The 15,256-nt window shown below is 38.4% G+C and overlaps 1 long non-coding RNA gene across 2 annotated transcripts in view; it reads left to right on the forward strand.

The window, feature by feature from the left end:
* The window catches only part of LOC141914304 (uncharacterized), a 288,650-nt gene that overhangs the window by 21,244 nt on the left and 252,150 nt on the right, over positions 1-15,256 (forward strand). For both annotated transcript variants that reach the window (XR_012620762.1, XR_012620763.1), the window contains exon 2: positions 14,585-14,768. This is a non-coding gene — a long non-coding RNA (uncharacterized LOC141914304). The remainder of the gene's footprint in view (positions 1-14,584; positions 14,769-15,256) is intronic.

The following is a 15,256-nucleotide window of genomic DNA, read 5'->3' on the forward strand; positions in this document are numbered from 1 at the left end:
TCGACCACTATGTGCGGTCCCGACTACCGTCCTCCCCAGGTAGGGATTCGAACCTGATGGCGTCGCTACACTCGGCCACGGCACGAACCCCTGCCACAATAGACCGAATGCGGCACCGATCAGATTGTTCGTTGTATAATCACTAAAGCAAAGTTCACGGAAGAACTATCGATCGGAAAACCCGGACTAAATTGGATAAAACGGGTTTTCTAATTGGCTAATATTGTAATCATCTAAGCTTCGTGTGCATCTGTACACTCGGTCTAGTGTGGCAGGGTTTCGTACCGCGGCAATCTCGATGCCGTCATGTTCGAATCCCTGCTGGGGGAGGATGCTGACTGCCGAGTAACTATCTTAGACCTCAGTAATGACATCATGTGCAAATACATCGTGTACAGTGGTCACGCTATTGCGTCATATTGACCGTCATCTGGTCATAGATGACTAATTTCGCCCGAGTGTACTGGTCTGCAAAGTCTTGGAGAAATGATTCTGCCTGAATGAGATCCGTCTTGTTAACTTCTCCGGTGTATATAGTTGAAAGAACTGCTAAAACTGAATCGTTTGCTTTTATTTGATTAACTGATTTGCATATATTTGCATATATTATATATTCATCATAGTCAGTCAGTAACCTGACTGTGATTTAGTTTTATAATCGCATATTTCCCAAAACCACTGCGAGTAATCCGATTGTAAACCCAATTTTCACCAACGATTAGCAACACCTTGCCTGGTTACATTTGCCGCTGCAACACTCAGCATCGTGGGCGCAAAGTCCCAAGTTTTTGCAACCTATATTTTATAATAGAAACAATAAATTCAAATAGAATTTTGATGTGAAACAGAGCTCTTACTTAAAAGCGAGGAAATAATTGACTCGCTATCGTTCGAGTCTATACGTTCATTCGTTAAACAAATACTCAATGTTAACTGATGAATGCAAATTTGTGTATTTTATGCAAGACATCCAATGGCATTCTTATCATTTGTCCAGTCGTTACTCACCCGCAGCGATAGATCTAAATCTAGAAGTACATAGAATATAAACAGGTGGTTTGCAGGCCCGTGTCGAGCTTTTCTGAGGGGCACGTCTATTTCAAGAAAAACGTTTTTCCCTGCAAAGTGTCACTTAACAGTTAAAAAGGACAAAAAACGCTTTTCATCTTCCAAAAAAAAAACACTTGAAAATTGTATCAAAAATTTGCAAAATCTTGACCCAAATTGTTTTTACACTGACTTTGAAAATTAAAGGGGGCTCGTTCGCTTCCCCCGGACCCTAAACCAAATTAAGTAAATGAAAGAAGTGACAGGAAGGATAAGCCTACACTGTTCCTACTGATCCCTTACCTTAATTTCTTCCCATTCTTAAAAAACCCAAAAAACATCCTCCCAACGACTCGCATAATTAGTAGACATTTGCCATCTCATTAGTTGAGACTAACGTTTGCCGAAAATCTAACTTAATATGATGAGAAAGATGAAATTTTACTTCTGTCGTCTTTCTGATGTGATATATGCTGCATGTTAAAGTGTATATCGCTTTGTCGATGGACAATCAACGGCCGATTACGAATGATGTGGATTTGAGTATTTCTTGAGCATAAGAGCTTTTCTTGCCTTAGTCGCTTCGTTCAACGTAGCTTTTTCAACGTTCGAATAGAGAATATCTCGTTTCCTCGAGTCAGGATCCGTCGACGAATGAATATAACACATAGGATGAAGCGATCATTTATACGTTCTTAAGACATATTCAAAAAAATTCCAACATTTGCACAGCTTAATATTAGTTACCCCACTAATGTTTGATGATTCTTGCAAGCTGAATCGATGCGAAACCGAAAACTTTCAAAATCGATCCTCGCTCATCACTATTTTCTCACACAAACCATGCGTATATTTCTTTTTGTCATTTGGTCTCGCGGGAAATAATACTTTTCATATATTAACCTGTCATATGTAGCCAGCATCACCATCATCGCCTTCATTGTCACCACCACCTTCTCCAGCATCACCATCATCACCTTCTCCAGCATCACCATCATCGCCTTCATTGTCACCACCACCTTCTCCAGCATCACCATCATCACCTTCTCCAGCATCACCACCGCAATCATCACATCGACTTCCCCAGCATCACCATCATCACAAATCAATTGACTATCAATTCAAACTACGTCATCATCGTCGTCATAACATCCACCATCACACACTCATTATCATAATCAATCTCTCCGCCATCTCCATCATCCCAACCTCCACCTATTGAGCGAGTCATCTAGTCACCCAATCGTCCGGTTAATCAGTCGGCTACGAATATACTTTTTAATCGGATTCTACGCCTGGGTCGAAGAAAACCACTCACAGAAGTGATCTTAATGGATGGTGCAGCAAAGCGCGTGAAATTCACAAATTCTCACAAATCCAGCGACGTTTTTCTTTCTTGAGCAGACCATACGCACCTTTCGAAACTAGTTCATTAATGTAAATTTCACTCTCATTCCTAACTAATCTCTTTGCCCCCGCCTCAAATCGAATGTACTTACACCATTAATTTATAAAATTCAGCAAAAAACATATGTTTTTAGAGTGTAAGGGTGTCGTACAAGCTCGATTATTAAACCGCGAGCTTCAATTATGTATATTATATCAACAAGCAGCTGACTTATTCCTATTCATTTTGTCTAACCAATAAAGCGCTTGATGTATAACCACCTGCTGCAATAACGTTTCGAGTTCCTGAAATTTGCGCCCGAAAAATAATCATCGTGAATAGAAAAGCAAACACTCTACTGCACGTTGTTCTAAACGTCCCGTTCCTATAGGCGTTCTAACGAATACTTAACAACTAACAGCGGCAGTTGTTGGCAGGACGTACGAATCCAGTATAGGGAAAGTAAGTATGAATGCAATAGAATAGAAAGGATGCGATACGTATAACATACATCAATACCTAGATTATGAATCTATACAAAACGAGGTTTCACAGTCGAATCGGTTAATATCTATTCGACGGGGGCCAGATGCTCGAAAGATTGGTTGAAGCTTTCGAGTCGATAGCTGACATAGAGACAATCAAACGTTCATTATAATTATGAGAATATTCGTAGCCGTGTTAACCAGGTTTAAAATAAGTAACGAGACGAGTAGTACTGTGTAGGTTAACTATTTATTTGACGCACGAGCTTTCGCTACTGATGTATCGAAGCTTCATCAGGTGAATGAGTGATGACGCTTCTATTCATTAGAAGCGAAAGCTCGTGCGTCAAATAAATAGTTAACCTATACAGTACTACTCGTCTCGTTACTTATTATTATTATGGTATTCTATCCGGCGGTTATCTTCGAACATATTTTTAACGTGTAGCCCCTGGATTGTTTCATACAAGATGAATTATTTCGTTCATATTCAAGTTCAGTGAATGGGTTAAATATCAATGAAATCTTTCAAATTTTCTCCGTTTCTAGTTCGATTTCTAGGCGATGAAAATGCTTGCTTATCTATTAACTCGGGTATATGCGATCGTCGCGATTGTGGTCAGTGTTGCGTCATTTGCGGAGGCATGGGGTGAGTGGTCACAACTGAGAATTGATTACAGAAATTTCCATCGGATTCATCGGAGGAAAGAACCTAAAAAACTCTGTTAGACATTTCAAAACCCATCGAAATTTAGCGAAAAGTGTCCAAATATTTAATGCAGACATTTTTGCACGGCATTTTACTGAGTAATTTTTCATAGGAATATATCACGATCAAGTGATTAGACTTACGTATTCCAAATTATAAAAAATAACCTTTCAGATAACCTCTCATTTGTTCCCGAATATTTTCTAAAAAAGGCATTTACTTTTGGGCTATGGTAAAATAAAAAGCCGGCTCTGATTAATGCGAATTTAGTCGAGGGATTGAAATGGGATAAATGCTTTGCGTGCGGGCGTCTATCAACCCTCAATGCTAACATATCGCTCACTCGTCTAAATGGATCTACCTGAACCCGGGCTTAATAATAGAATTTTGTAAAACACTGTTGTTTTTGAATGTAAATCTCGTTTCTTTTGGTCATATTTTAGCTTGCGGCTCCATAGGCCAATCGTGTAAGGCTTCCATCGAATGCTGCGACCCGAACCCTTGTCAAAACTCGGTGTGTACACCGTACGCGGGCTAATCGTAGATGGTAAGCTGTTGTAATCGGATCGTGGTGTTTGTCGAAATATCCGATTATGAAACTGAACCGCAGTCACGATACCGACTGACTGTGAAAAAGCTCGAATTGAATCTATATTTTACCTGCGTAGTGAGATTTGGTCTTATAATCAAATCCAATAAAATGAAAGTAAATAAATCAATACGAGAGTCATATAAGTTATCAATAAAGCGCGGTTTCATCATCAGTCATCGATATTGTAGATCCACGTTTTTACTTAAACTCGAAAAGCACGACGTAATAGTCCGATGCAGCTATATGGTCCAAACACATTGCACACGTGACGATGTTCAGTGTCGTTGCTGCTCTGTATATTTGGGAATACATAAAAAGGTCTTCAAACAACAGACGAGTGTAAACCAGTAGAGTGTGTCCTACCGTGTCATTAAATGTGGTTACAATTGTTTTTCTCTTTATAATTTACATCGTGAGTGAACCAACTATAATCCAGACTGAAAATACTTTCAACTATCTACGAGTGTAAACCAATTTGGATCAACTTAGATTGTATGGTCTGGTCAGTGAGGTCTGGTATGTGTGGATATGGCTTTTTGATGCGTTATCTCAACACGTAACAGCCATTAAAAAGGCGCAAGATACAGTCACTTGAAATAAATAAATTTCACAACAAATATCATTAAATAAAACATTCGAAATGTTTTATAACAACGATTCGCATAAAACTACAATATACAAACTATCTATAATGTATACACTACGACGGGGGTTCGGGTTCCTGCTGAGCCAGGTTGGGCGTGTCTACTGAGCTAGAGTTTCGCGTAGGATAAATATTTACAATACGGTAACTTAATCTCCGTATGGAGTCCGTAAATCCAGGAGCATACCACTGACCAGGACCTATACTTTGAGGACAAAATAATCACTAAGATGCATCATTCACAGTCCATCGAAGTGTATCGTATACACACTTTTATCTCACTTCGTATTCTGTATCACAACGATAATGATGATAAATACATTTCTTAACGAAAAGTGAGCGTTCATGTTTCGATACTGCGGCGTGAAAACGACAATTACCACGAATTCTTCATTAGTAATGAAGAATTAGTCATCTTGCCGGATAGACACATAACAGCTGGACAATTCATTTCGGTTGGCATCGTGGGTTGTGGATGTGGGTGCCTGACCTGAATGACAACGATTGAATGTCGTGTCTATAGGAGTGACGGCTATCCGACCTGATAAGTTTTACTTCACGCAATTATCATTGACATATTAATTAATGATATATCAAACAATAGATCGACTCGAGATTATTGAACGTGAATAAAACGGTGGAAGTCGAACAGAATACTTATCGCAGTGATATTTAGTGCTGAGCCTATTACTATAAAACTGAGCGAATTCGGACAAATGACAATATTTTCACACAAATCATATCGCGCGGGGAGGGTATTTTGACAAAGGTAACCCAATATTGCATAATTCATTAAAAAAACTATAGGCTAGCTGTAATGTCCCTTTGGACTCTCGTTTATGCCCTAAAATCAATTATCCCCATCGAAAAATGCTTTCAGAAAATTAATCAGAAAACAACGTTTTGACTGGCAATATATTCTAATTACCCTGCGCTGGGTAAAACTGGAGGAATTTATCTATTTTTACGGTGTTGCCTGCGTTTAGTTTTTGCTCGAATGGATTTCATATCGATAGTCAGTATTGTGTAAAGGAGGGGATTGAGGGACGAGTTGATCGGTAAGAAAAGAACCGCCAGCCAAGCCGCCACCTGATTTGGAATTTCTACCCGTAATACCGCGCAAAATTGAACGATAATTAACGGCAGCCAACAAAATAAATTACACAGATTTATCACCAAACTCCTGCGTGCTAAAACTAGTTCTGTAGGGTCAATTCTACCCGAACCGGACCTACTTCCAGATACGAGTCGGTACATTTGCGCATAAGTGGCCATTATCGTAGAAAGAATGAAGAAGTTGGTTAATGAAAAAATAGCGAATGAATATTGCCAGGCGTTGACATCAATTGAAATCAAATTCATAGGTAAACAAACTCCGGTAGTGCCGTAGAAATTGTCTCCAAAGTAAGAGATGGGTGTAAGAGGTAGCATTGCAATAACACACAAAACAATCCAACATGCGCAACAAATGATACACGCATATCTCGGAGATGTAATTGGGTTATCAGAGAATGGGTTTACGATATTTGAGAATCTATGACGTGTCATGATTAGTAAAAATATCAATGAACCTTCGCAAGAAATAGTGACCACGACTCCAGCAAGACGACAAATCAAACTGTTCGTCCATGCTTCCGAATTGAGAAAGTAAATACCTTTGTATATATAATCAGCTCCAGCGATCAGAAACAAATATATAGACATCATAAAATCACACAGAGCAACATTAATGATGATGATGTCTGAAAATGGATTTGAGGAAGAGAATCGAATCGCTCGAATGCGAATAGAAATGACGATTCCATTAGCGATGAAACTGAATGTAGCGATCACCCAAATGATAGCTCTGAGGACTGTGTTACCCATCAGATCAGAACAAGAGGAAAATTGATCAGCTTCGGGAAGGCACCGGTCAACATTCGGAGCCATGCAGCAAAATTTGTAAGCGTCTGACTTCAGTGAGAATAATGATGTTAGATTGTCAAAAACATGTCTGGGGACGGAAATAATTTTGTTATTATTGGTTATATCAAGAATTTCGAGTGACGTTAATCCAGAAAATGCGTCACTTGAAATGTGATAGATTTTGTTACCGCTGATATTCAACGACTGTAATGTAGATAAACCCACAAACGCGCGTTCAGAAAGCATCAATATAAAGAGTTCTTGAATATCAAGAATTCGGAGTGATCTCAATCCCGAAAAACTGCTTTCCTGCAAATAGTGAATCGGATTTTTAGTTACGAATAACTCCTTCAAACTATACAAACCAGTGAATGTATTTGTTGATAATGATGTTATGTTGTTGTATGTAAGGTCTAATGTATGTAGATTATGTAAGTTTGAGAACGAATTCGGTAAAATATAAGACAATTCATTGAAGGAGATGTTGAGCATTCGAAGATAAACATACGGAGATAGTGTGAACACATCCAAGATGATTCGGTTGTTCGACAATATCAAAACTCGGGTTGATGCCGAGAACAGTCCGGTAATATTTGTTAAACCATTATTTCCACAATCAATCAAATGACCCTGAGATATACACACTCTTGGACACGTGACGTTACAGAAAGCCTCGTCATCAGATGTGTGTTTACAATGAACAACATCGTCACAAACTTCAGATTGTGGAATACATCGATTTTCCTGACCACATTTAAACATTCCTGGGCATGAAAATATATCGCAGTTTTGTTCATCTTCTGAATTAGGACAATCTGATTGACCATCGCACACCTGTCTGATCGGTATACAGTACGATGCTGGGCATTTAACAGTACCAGCAGGACATTCAAATTCTTCACATCTCAACACGTGCTCGAGATTTCTACAAACCGGGTAACCATTTATCATTCTCTCTAGAATACATCTGTGACGTCTCGAATAACAATGAGGAGAATTGAAAGAACATCTTTGTTCATCAGATTCCGTACAGAGGTTTGTGAAGTTAGTCGTACAGTGGTTTTCGTCATTACAATGGATCGTAGGATTCACTGTAACATTAGTAGTTGTTACTAGTTCATCTTCTTCGAGGCTTCCACTACAATCCACAACACCATCCTGATACAACTGAGAACTGATACAATCTCCACTCTTACACAGGAATCCCTGGCACAGTCGAGCGGTGCATCCTATTTCGTCGGAGCCGTCTTCACAATCAGTGACACCATTGCATCTGTCAGAACTGCTGATACATTGACCACTTTTGCAGCGAAATTGTTCTGATAAACACCGGGTATAAAAACACGAGTTCTCATCAGAGCCATCCACACAATCCTGTATGAAATCACAGAAACCACTCATTGATATGACCTGACCATCATTGCATTCAAACTGACTATGTAAATTAATATTCGTACAATTAAGTTCATCTTCACCGTTTTGACAGTCGTGTCTGGTATCACATACGCGATGGTCGCTGATACATCTTTGATCGTTACATTTAAACTGCCACGATCTACAACCGCTTATAGAAGCTAACTCTTCGTCAGTTACATTGTATAAACACAAAACAGAATGCGCAGTATCTGTCGCATTATCAAACTGTTTCATCGCCCATTTAACTGATTGAATATAAGTTATTTCATCTCTAGTGATTATTGGGTTTATAACTTGCAGTTTGTCATTAGAAGTCACCATTAGTATTGAGCTATATTGATATTCAAAGTGAAATGCTCTTATCAAGTTCATCGTGTCGTTTTCGGTGTAATCGGTTATAACAGTGCCTATTACACCTCGTATGCCACGACACATCTCTGTTGCAGTTTCCATATCTAAACCTCGATGTCTGTTCCAATCCGTCAGTATTTGATAGCATTGTCTATCCATGCTTACCCATCCAACCGTGCAGAAAGGTTTGTCCCGTATCAAGAATGTGTCGTTGTTTGTTGAATTCATCGTTCTCAGTGTTTTATTTTCGGAATCATTTCTTTCCGTTTCGCAAATGAAACTCGTGTGAACCTCTTCGATTCCGCAGGGGAATCGAACCCAGTTCGCTGATCCTCGTGGATTATTCAGTATCATCGCCGTACACGGCATATTAACGTCATTTATCGGTTGTTTTCTAATAGCAGATATCAATCCTTGAATAACTTCTGGTATCGTGTCGTTATTTGTAGGTTTATACCACTCTGTGTAGCTCAATGGTTTCCCGTCAGACCACGTGTAATAACTAGATCTAGCCTGGAAATTTAAGTGGCAAATATATTATCAAATGTATATTATATATCATTACATGTAATCTGTTGCCATTAGTAGTTTTTAACGAGCTCATCTAAAAATCTACCTGCAGTTTTAATCCAACCATCATAACGAGCGCTTTCAGCGAGTATGCTTTATGAAGAAGTTCCGTGGCAAATAATGTCTTAATAGAAATCATTTCCTGTTCTGAGTTGATACTGAGTAGATGTCCCGCGTACTTCTGTCTACAATACAATTCAGCATTCTCCCAATTCAGACGTTTATCTCTGATGTATTTCACGCATGAAATTCCCGAATCTAGAAATCCTGATTTACAGACATTTTCAAACTGTTTTATCGGTAACGACTGTTCTAATATGTATTGTATTCGAAATGTCGGTACGCGACCTTGTACCTCTATTAGCGCATCCATGTGATAGAGACTATAAAATACAAGTCCCGGTATCGCGTTATTGTCACATATTTTACTTATGTGCTCCTGCGATTGGCCGTGGCCTACAGTGATGAAACGTTTGACCACGATAGGGTTGTAGTCAAACTCTTTTCTAATCGCACACGTTATCTTTGCGATATTTTTTATTATGAATCTGAAGTATAGTATTTTGAATCTGAAATATAGCATTATATACCTATCTCGGATATATATTTTATATGCCAATACTTCATTGGTTTTACCCGCTAATCCTGGATAGTTTGGTGACTGAATAATTCCACACGTTAACACGACGTTACTTTGTCGTTCCCTTATTTTCAACAACCGTTGACATTCACTCCGTAGTTCAACTAGTAATGGATATGTAATGAATGCTCGATCATTAGATACCCGGACAGTGTTTAACATAAGACCGCTATTAAGGAACTGACTATTCAACCGCGTGTGACAGTATCTGTATGGATAGTGATCCTGAAAACATCGGTCAACTTGATATTCATGCTCCGATAATATGTTAATGTATCTTAGAGGAAGGCGTCGGTTTTCGGGTATAATCACCAGACAATGTGACGTCATATTGATCTGACGTTCTCCCTCCTTTAAAACGTACCCGTCACAGTCGGTAGGACGAAATCTGAGATATGAATGATAATCGACTGTTAACCAACCGTCCCAGCGATAAGCGTATCCTACTACGGTTACCGATCCACCTGATGTAATCAGACTGACAACTGATCGACTAAAGTCATTGCCGGGACAATACGGACCGTATCGTCTAGCCGTGAAATTACCACCGTCGTATATGTAAAATCCAGCTCGCTCGCAGTTCTCTGATAAAACTGTTAGTTCAAATCTCTCTTCATAAATATCGACTTTCCATCTAGACTCGTATCTAGTGATGCGATATCCAATTGAGTTCTTCCCTGCAGTTGGGAACAGTGATGTTGATTGCATGGACCATATTCCGTTTACTAATACCTGACATGAATAAATTAATATTAATGATCTGAAACATTCATTTGTTGATTGTCATATTTAGATACAAATTAACCTCACTAAACACGTGTTACTCACCTGACTCTTGACGTATACATCTTTAATCGAGAAAGATTTGATTTTGTAATCTATTTCAAACGTCACATCGTCGTGAAGTGTTTCTTTCAAAACGCACAGTACGACGAGGAATCCGTCAGATTTGACACTCAGCGATTCCAGGTAGTTGTAACCGAGTAAAATATCAGTTCCTACAATGCGTAACCCTTCTTGTTTATATACACCGATGACGCCACCGGATGTGCTGAGATCACGTGTCCAGTTGAAGACGACGTACTGTAACACCTGCACTGTGATAGACCAGCAGTGTAAGTGTTTTGATCGAGTTATTACGTGTAAACTGTTGTCATCGGGAATGAGCGCAACCGACTCGTTATTAGAGATCTGAATCAACGGATTTGTGACGTTCCAATCTGATATTTTATAAAGCTGAACCAGAAGCTGTGACTTGATTAGAATTTTTTTGTTTACTAAAGTAGCCTTGTTCGTTTTAGTATAAAATGACGATGGTGGATGTCCGGATTGTTGGTGTATTAGACCTATCGGTTCACTGCTGGAGTTCCATCCGTCGTGAATTTTAAAAGGTGTCTTGACGTAATATTGTGATTTCAGATTGATGAGGGTTAGATTCATTCCTAAACCGTCTGGCATTCCTATCCATTCAAGAAACATTGTACAAAAACGAATGAATAAATTGAATTTGTATCCCATTGGTGTTTTTAATTCATTCACGTTGAGAAATGAGTTTCCACAGTTGTCGCTGATTCTCAATCGGCTTCGTCCATAACGGTATATGATATAAACCCGACTACCTCGCGCACCATCGATGCGGCTCCTAAACATCAACGAGATCGAATCTTTGCGGCGGATTTCATGTTTTCCGTTACTGCAGAATCTGATATCAGCCTCGTAGACGAGAAGGTAGTTATCACTACAGAATATTGACGCCCCGATGTCGTAGTAAAATTGGACGAGAAAAGTTCCCGGTAAAGAGCTGTTGATGAACCAACGACATTCAACACCGCGCGTTAACGCCGGGTAATTCGGTGAAACGATGTAACCGGACGTAGAATCTAGCGGGTACCACGTGTTGTTACAAGACGAACTTACCGTCACAGACGATTCCTCGATAGAGTCTGCGCGATCAGCGCGCGCGATGCGAACTTGACAGACGATCAGCGACGCTATAAACAGCGCTCTCAGCCGCTGCTCCATACCGAACAACATCACTGCGATAGAATGAACGAAATTCGTGTAGTTTCACAGGATCGTTTATTGGTCGGATTACGATCCGATTTCATCCAATCAGAAAATTCGCTCCGTCGAGTCCAAAATGCTTCAAATATTTCAGCAAAAATGCGGTCGAACATGCCCATGAAAACGCAACAGGATAAATACGTTCTCGGTTTTCGCATTTATTTTAGTTTTGGTTTATTCACTCATTTCTTTATGTTCTATCCATACAATCATTAAACTCCATCCACTCAAAACTACCAAACCTTCACCGACCAGAAATATTCTACTCCTTATTTCTGATACAATATACAAATGATTTTGATTTCGTTCATGTGGATCGTAGACGATATTCCAAATTCGTATCGTCGAATGAAACAGATGGAAAAGGTGATCGAATATTTAGAAAGATGAAATTCTAGTCAATGTTGAATCTATAACTGCGTATATATCAGCGTTTTACAAACCTCATTAACAGCGAAAACGCTGTTTATTCTGATCTTGGGTAGAATGTTGAAATTGTCGAAAATCAATGGTAGCTAAAATTATACAAATCTCATTTTCTAATGAATATATGAATTTATTCTAGCAAACGTTTTCGAGTGTTACATTTTCCCCTCTTCGGGAATAGCGCAAGTAATTAGATTCTCATATCATACTGGTATCGATTTGATTAATATCTAGAATATGAAAATCAAACTCAATCTCATTGAACACAAATCTCCGATATGAGGCCAATAGAAATTCGTAGAAAATAAAAAAAATATTTTGCGCATTTTGAATGCATGTGACATTTGATGTGGGCGAAACGAATTCGGACGAAATTTCACGAAATGTTGAGCAACGACTATATTTTCCACATTCATTGCGTAGGAATCTTCTTTCAACAAGTTGGATGTAGGTACACCAATCCTGAGTTGTATAATTTGAAAAGGACTGAATTAACGGTACATGTTCGATTTTGCAATAAAAAAGAATAATATTCGGTCAAATTCAGATATCTGCATCAGGTATTTTCTAGAGAATTCCATGCCTTACCTTGTGATTGATTAAAACACAAAAGAAAGTTTCTTTACTTTTAATGATATCCCAAATATGAATATTTCGCTAAATTGAAAGCTACCTCGCAGATATAGCTTAACTACATATATAGGTCACGCGTATTTGAAATGTCATGCATATCTCAGCATTTTCTAGAATCGGATGTATGACTTAGATACTGAATAGATATTGCAGCAAGGCGCGTGGTGTTAAACGCCTCGAGGCAGTTACTGTAAAATCGGTCTAGCTTTCTGAACACGACAGCAGTTTTTACTATGTATCATGTTTCCCTCTACATGACATATATTCACTGGTTTCGTGCGCTGCAGTTCTTTTGTAAACCCGGGTTTAGTTAATGCATACATTACATTATCATTAAACTTTCAAATTCACATCTTTTAAACGAAGATGACTTTAATTAGCAGATTAGCAGATTGGATGGACGCTACCATTAAATCCGTGAAATAACAATTAGAAAACTAGATTTCAACTTGATTCAATTATGTTTTTAGCAGATTGCAAAAAATGTTTTGGAAGGACAATACCGCTCCTTGAAATAACAGTTAGAAAAATAGCGTCCAATTTGATTCAACTATGTTTTGCTTCTAGACAGGGAAACAGCGCGTGGGACTTGCGTGTCAGAATTCGGTTGATGAGTGGTCAACTTAGTTAATTTATTCAGATTACTAAAACCATATCAGTGTGTGCATGTGTGGAAAACGTGACTCGTACTTTCTTTTGGGTGAGAAAAACCAAGCGTTGTTTTACGCGATGCAAACCAACGCACATTGAAGTAAATACATCTTGGAAAATTTGAAGCTTGGTTCGTGGAGAGCATGTCAAAATCTGGTGATTTAGTCCAAATCGTCCGCACTATATAGCTAAGCTGTCTGACTACGTAGTTCTTTTCAAAAGTTACATACCGATATCTGAATTCACGAGGAGATATTAGCCAGATATTTTATTTTTTATAAAACGTGCTGATTAACGTATTCAATTGATCCAATATGTCCATGAACTCATAACGTATATGGTCGGATGCGTATTTCAACGGCGAGAGTATGTGGAAAAAAACTTCCTGGGAAGCTTAAACAAAAATATATCATCATATGAACTTTATTTATCTTTTTTTAACCACAACTGTTTACAAATACATTATATATTTTACATTATGTTTAAACATGTAATAGATAAGGAATGCTTATTGAGACGAGGGAATATGATTAATAATTTGTAGCTCTAGCCGAACATATTTGTATTGGAAAAAAAGATATTTTACTGCTCTCTAGAGTCGCCTATTGAGAATAGAAAGCACGTGAAGAAGAATTTCATTGTTTTACAAACAAAACCCATTTCTGATATGAAACACTCGATTTTCCTTTTGCTGCGCTAGCTTCCGACGTGTATTGAAATCAATAGATGATTTATTCTAGGTAACAATACTAATGACAGTCAATTTTTGAAGTCGAACAAATTCATCATTCGGGTGATGTCAAAATTGTGAGAGAACTGTTCTTTTGGTTAACTTGTCTTATGTAATTATCCATTTAAATACCTCTACTAACTACCGACGGCACACGAGTATAGTAGTGCAGGGACTGTTTAGATAGTTGTAAACGGAGAATTCTTGTTGTACTGGTGCTAAAAGAAATCGTCTCTTTGATTCTAGGAAATACTAACCGTTCGAAAAAAGACCAACGGCATTGTAGGCTTTAGCAATTGTATCACTCAAAGCGAAATGTTTTATTACGTTTTCAGAGTTGAATTCTCATTAGAAATTGGAGAAAGAAGACATTTTCGAGGCTGGATTTGATACGCATAATGCGAGGAAGGAAAATGATGTTTTTGGCAGAATATTTTCACCCGCGATATGAAGTACTAGCGGTTTGTTGTGGTTATATAGCTTGAGACGACAAGTGCCGCGTGGTTTGCGCACGCAGAGGTGAGCATACGATTTCTGATGTATTTTGATCACGTATCGAGTTTATTCTCACGGCACCGGTTCCAAATTCGAGTCTTAAGTCCGAAATTTGTCTTAACAGCATTTACAATTAAATGTGCATTTCATTCTAAAGTCTTTCGATTGACTATAGAATTAATGTTAACTTAATCTGGTCTGTAGTCTGATTTAACTAAGGAACCGGCCCCTGAAGTCGTGTCTTTTTATTTCGAATGACCACCCATATTAGTCGACATCGCTGCAGATGTCTGAAATATGTCTAGTGTTTTATTGATAGCGTGTAATATCTACGCGGATTCCGCAAAAACGAACACAAACTTTTACTAGAAAATTTTAGCCCGCTTCATGTATTTTTATTGCTGGAACCTAAACCGTGACTTAGTCAATTTCGGTGTAGTTTATCACATTATCATCTTTAGTAAAACCCACCTAGATAAAGGCTTACAATACACACAATATCATGTTAAATT

This window comes from Tubulanus polymorphus, chromosome 12, assembly GCF_964204645.1.
Source record: "Tubulanus polymorphus chromosome 12, tnTubPoly1.2, whole genome shotgun sequence".
NCBI lineage: Eukaryota > Metazoa > Nemertea > Palaeonemertea > Tubulaniformes > Tubulanidae > Tubulanus > Tubulanus polymorphus.